The 5,372-nt window shown below is 45.9% G+C and overlaps 1 pseudogene across 1 annotated transcript; it reads left to right on the top strand.

The window, feature by feature from the left end:
* The first annotated feature begins 564 nt into the window (after positions 1-564).
* On the top strand, positions 565-4,952 carry LOC147441394 (uncharacterized; annotated as a pseudogene). The gene is made up of 2 exons (XR_015184318.1): positions 565-2,175; positions 2,249-4,952. The product of XR_015184318.1 is annotated as an uncharacterized LOC147441394 (transcript).
* Positions 4,953-5,372: the final 420 nt, after the last annotated feature.

Genomic DNA, 5,372 nt, shown 5'->3' with positions numbered 1-5,372 from the left:
ATGGGATTTTGGGTGGGGTATCTGCAAGACACTCTACTACCAGGATGTGTATCCCAAATGTGGCATTCTACAGGTCATTCGTGGTTCTGAAGCCTTGTAAGGTGAAAGGTGCTATGATGTGTATGTCGAATCAGACATCAAGGTCAACGATGTCGAGATCTTTCTGTATTCGCGTGCAGCCTCATGGTCTTTTACTATTCCGGCATCATTTCAAGCTCAAAACGATGGTCGACCGCGGCAAACACTATTTACGAGAATCCTTTTGGTGATCGGGTTGGAATCTGGACCATTAGCACAATGAAATTCGGATATCAAGGTATGTGGAGCTCACGACAGTCGTGTCGTCTCCTGGGAAGGTGGCCCAACTTCAGAGGAATTTTTTAGAAGGAAAAAAAGGCTTTTTTGGTAATCTGGTCGCCCTGCAAGAAAACAAGCAGGAGCATATAGCAACCAAGGAGGCCTAGCATGGAAAGGTTTGCCATCTGCCAGGCATGAGGGAGATCAGGCGCCATCTGGTGGCAATGGGTAGTTGATGAGAAGGCCACGGGGTGGCATGCCAGAGGGAGGGTGCTACTTGAGAGGATGACAGGAGTAGAGGGCCAAAGATAGAGCCGCCATGTGATACAGATGGCGGCCAAGTACAGAGAGAACTAGGCCAGCGAGGGCCTGTGTATGAGCAGTGGGTTGCATAGGAAGGGGTGTTGAAGGTTTGCAGACGGCTATGGATAGAAGCTGAGGATGCTTGATAGCGACATAACAAGTGGAGGGATACCAAGTGCAGTAGAGTCAGCACTGCAAGCAAAAAAGGGGAGCTACTCTGAGTGCATGAAGGGAAGGTTGGCCGCCATGGCGTGAGAAGGAGGATAAGGTCATGGCAATATAGGGTGGTTAGAGCCCAACAGGTTGCATGGCTGTGAGAGGCCAGGAAACTAAGGGTGTCAAGAGCAGGGGAGGCCGCCTGCTGCATGTCAAAGAGGAGAGAAACGTGTGAAGCAAGGCCTTGAGCAAATCGGGGGCCACTCACAAGCAAAGGAAGGTCGACAAGGGGATAGAGAATGGCATGGAAATAGAGGGCGCTATTGCAGCCAGCTAGGCGATGAGCAATGAAGGGCTGCCTTGAGGTGTGCTGGGTTGGAGCAATGGAGAAGAGTCCGGGCTGGCCTAGGTGCTGAAGATTGAGGGCGCCAAGAGCTACAGGTTGAAGAGAGTGCAAAGGCATGGCTGAGGAGGTTGCTTGAGAAGGGTGCCATCACATGAAGAAGAAGCCGCCATGGGCTTGTGAAGCAGGAGAGAAGGTCGCCAAGGGCTTGAAGGAGATCAATTAGAGAAGGCGCCATCATTGTATGAGGACTGTTTTTTTGTGCTATGGATAAGTGAGTTCGCAGTTTGGTGGGATTATTTTCCGCGTTGAATTTGCCATCAATCACCTTGTCTATCTCGTCTCGTGCCCCACGCCCGTGGTAGCGTTGGCTCCGGGTTTTGTGTATGTGTGTGCAGAGTGGGAGGGAGAGAATGATTGAGTGAGCTATTCTGTGTGTGGTCGAGGCTTGTCGCCTCCCAGGGATTGTGTGTTTAATTATTTAGTGTAGGTATGGTTGTGTATGATGGTGTACTATCAAGCCGATTATACTGAAGTGCTCATGTGTGAGTGTGTATAGCGGGTGGTGTTCAAAGGCAAGTATATGCAATTGCAATTTGCAGATTGTGTATTGGCGTGTGTGATTGTGTGTGGTTAGGGCTATAGAGAGCCAAGTTTGGAGTGTGCTAGGTTCTTTCCCCCTTCCCCCTTCCCATTAGTGGTGCCCCCACTGAGGAGCTATCGATTGCTTCTCGGTGAAGTCAAAGACGGTGTTGCGGTGGTATCAGTTTCAAAGAGCAAGTGCTGCTAAGCAAGATGTGGTCGGGTTTTTCGACTTTTACAGGTGTTGAAGATGCAGAAGTGTGGCTGTAGAACTATGGTCTATTTTTGCGGAGAGAGGCTTGTCGACAGAAGAAGGAGTGGCTCAGGCTTGCCGACTCCTGGTTTGTGGAAAGGCCAAAACATGGTATAATGGCTTGCAGGCTAAAGAAAAGTTGGATTGGAACACCTTGGAAGCGGCATTTTGAAGCAAATATGTGGTGAACGCGCAATTGAGCAAAGTGAAGCGAAGGCTAAACGAGCTAAAGCAAATCCTGGTTGGTCACTTTCAAGCATGTGTGTGGGACTTCAAAGTGCTATGGAAAAAACTCACAAAGGTAACTGTTGCAGAGAATATTGACTTTTTGAATTTAAACAAATTCATGGAGTTCTTGCATGTGGATGTTCGTGATAAAGTTGAAGTTGATGGACCGATGTTATATGCGGAGGTAGTGGCCTTTGCAAAAGGTCACACAAAGAAGCTCTTGAAGAAACGTCAAGCGAGGCAAGGATGGTCCAATCCGATAGTGTTAGAGCCAGTTGAAGAGAAGGAGATAAAAGCACAGCCAATGCTAGAGGGTCTGCATATGCAAGAAGAGCCAAAGATATTATGGTTGCAGAGAGACAGGGTTATTCCTATGCCTTGGATGCCAGACAAGAAAGCTCCAGTGGTTGAAGAGTGGTTGAAGAGGTGCTGATGGTTTCAAGCCAGAGAAATATGTTGGCAGATTCATCTATGGATGGTCGAATCCCTCGGGAGTGTGCTCATGGCCGACAAGTGAGATTTGTTGATAAGGTTGAAGCAGTAGTGATGGACTAGATTCCATATTTTGAGACAAGGAAAGACCATGAGTCAAGTGGCGGTAGCTCTTTCAATGGAGATAGCACATGGGAGACGAACTCCACTTCCTCAAGATATGATATTTACAATAGTATGCATGTAGATGAGGTGGTCACAGAGCAGCATGAGACAGGTATAGAGATGCCTTGTGTGGACCAGGGGGTTGGGAAACCCTCTCTTTTCTTCGGAATGATAGGGTGTCGAAGGTTGGTGCCATGTTGTTGATAGATATACTTTTGAAGGTTGCTTTACAAGCAGTTTTGCACCGTTTGCAAAGCTCTTTGGATGCAGATTATGTTATAGAGAGCCCTCTAGCAGGTAAGAGCCTAATGCTGTATGGTGCAGATGCTTCAGAGGTTGGTGAACAAACTCATTTTCTGTACCAGGAAGGCTTGTGGAAGGCTTGTGGATCCAGGTTGTTAAAGGTTTATGGTACGGACAACTACATGCATGGTTGGCTTTCAGATTTACAGGTGCAAAGAGGGGATGGTTTGTATATGTTTTACAGGTGGGTGGTAATGCTCAAAATCATCAATTTGACCCAGGAGGGGCCTACATTGCGCTTGGGAAATCTCAAGGGTTTTCATTCGATCCGGGGGGTTTATGCGGCTGATAAAATCTCCCTCTATCTATCTATACAGTCATACATACTACATATAGCTTCTTCTTACGCTATCATGTTCTCGCTTATGCAGTTTTCTAATATTTAAATAATGTTATAGTTGAGCATCAATCCTCAACGAGGGGGTGGGCAATGATGGTACAACTGAAGATGGTCATCCTATGGAAGTGCAAGAAGCCGAGGCATGGCAGTTTGCAGGCAAATGATAGGGACCTTGAGAGCAGGTGTTTGATGCATCCAGGAGATAGGTACACATAGATGAAGCACTCTCTAGTCGAAACTGCAAGTGTTTCTTGCTATCATAGGTGAAAAGATCAAATGTTGATATCACAAGGTTGGGAGCGGGATAAGGGGTGCGGGATAGAGGTGCTATGAAGTTTGTGATATGGGATTTTGGGTGGGGTGTTTGCAAGACACTCTACTGCCAGGATGTGTATGCCAAATGCGGCATTGTACAGGTCATTAGTGGTTCTCAATCCTTGTAAGGCGAAAGGTGCTATGTGTGCATGTCAAATTAGACCTCAAGGTCAACGATGTTGAGATCTTTGTGTATTCGAGTGCAGCTTCATGGTCATTTACTATTCGGGCATCATTTCAAGCTCAAAACTAGTGTCGACCATGGCAAACACTGTTTAGGAGAATCATTTTGGTGATTGGGTTGAATCTGGATCATTAGCACAGTGAAGTTTGGATATCAGGATATGCGGAGCTAGCGACAGTCGTGCCGAGCATCCTCTCGTGGGAAGGCGGCCCAACTTGAGAGGAATTTTCTAGAAGGAAAAAAAGGCTTTTTTGGTAATCTAGTCGCCATGCAAGAAAACGAGCAGGAGCATATAGCAACGAAAGGGTTGCCATCTGCCAGGCATGAGGGAGATCAGGCGCCATCTGGTGCCAGTGGGCACTTGATGAGGAGGGCCACGGGGTGGCATGCCAGAGGGAGGGTGCTACCTGAGAGGACGACAGGAGTAGAGGGCCAAAGATAGAGCCGCCATGTGATACAGAGGGCGGCCAAGTACAGAGAGAACTAGGCCAGCGAGGGCCTGTGTATGAGCAGTGGGTTACATAGGAAGGAGTGTTGAAGGTCTGCAGAAGGCTACGGATAGTAGCTGAGGATGCTTGATAGCGACATAATAAGTGGAGGGATACCAAGTGCAGTAGAGACAGCACTGCAAGCAAAAAAGGGGAGCAACTCTGGCGTGAGAAGGAGGATATGGGCATGGCAATATAGGGTGGTGAGAGCCCAACTGGTTGCATGGCTGTGAGAGGCCACGAAACTAAGGGCGTCAAGAGCAGGGGAGGCCGCCTGCTCCTGCAAGGTCAAAGAGGAGAGCAACATGTGAAGCAAGGCCTTGATCAAATTGGAGGCCACTCACAAGCAAAGGAAGGTTGACAAGGGCCATTGGGGGCATAGAGAATGGCATGAAAATAGAGTGCGTTATTGCAGCCAGCTACCACTACAGGTTTTAGACATTTTTACACCTAAGTGTGAATATCACTTTTCTCACTCTAGAGTGTGAATAACATGTTTTAGACTCAAAAAACTGCCATTTGAATGTAAATATTGTAGTTTTCACACATGAAAGTTTTCTACATCTCTTGTTTTACACGGAAAAAATTATATATGCTTTTTTATAGCAATGAAAAAAGAATTTCTATGTAAATTTTGTAACTTTGTTATGTGAAAATATTTACACGTTAAGCAAGTCTGTGTTTTTTTTTGCAATGAGTATATTTTCTTACCTTCCAGTAGCATTTCAAGGATAATTTTTTAATACAAATATAAACAGTGTGAATTTTTTTCACACATTCATAACTTTCATATATTTTCATCAAATATTTTCATATGCAAAAATTTGTCACTCTTATGTGAGTCCCACTTAAATAATTATAAGCAACTATCTTTTACAATAGCTATTTTTCTCACCATCTATCTTTTTTACTGAGGATCGTGTGTAAATACAACCTACAAACATACCAGCACCCATATAACTGGAGGTCAAGAGCATGATTTT

Source organism: Adiantum capillus-veneris, chromosome 15 (assembly GCF_014529385.1).
Source record: "Adiantum capillus-veneris isolate H3 chromosome 15, ASM1452938v2, whole genome shotgun sequence".
NCBI classification, from domain to species: domain Eukaryota; kingdom Viridiplantae; phylum Streptophyta; class Polypodiopsida; order Polypodiales; family Pteridaceae; genus Adiantum; species Adiantum capillus-veneris.
The sequence above is the reverse complement of the archived record's forward strand: the minus strand, read 5'-3'. Positions and strand labels throughout refer to the sequence as shown.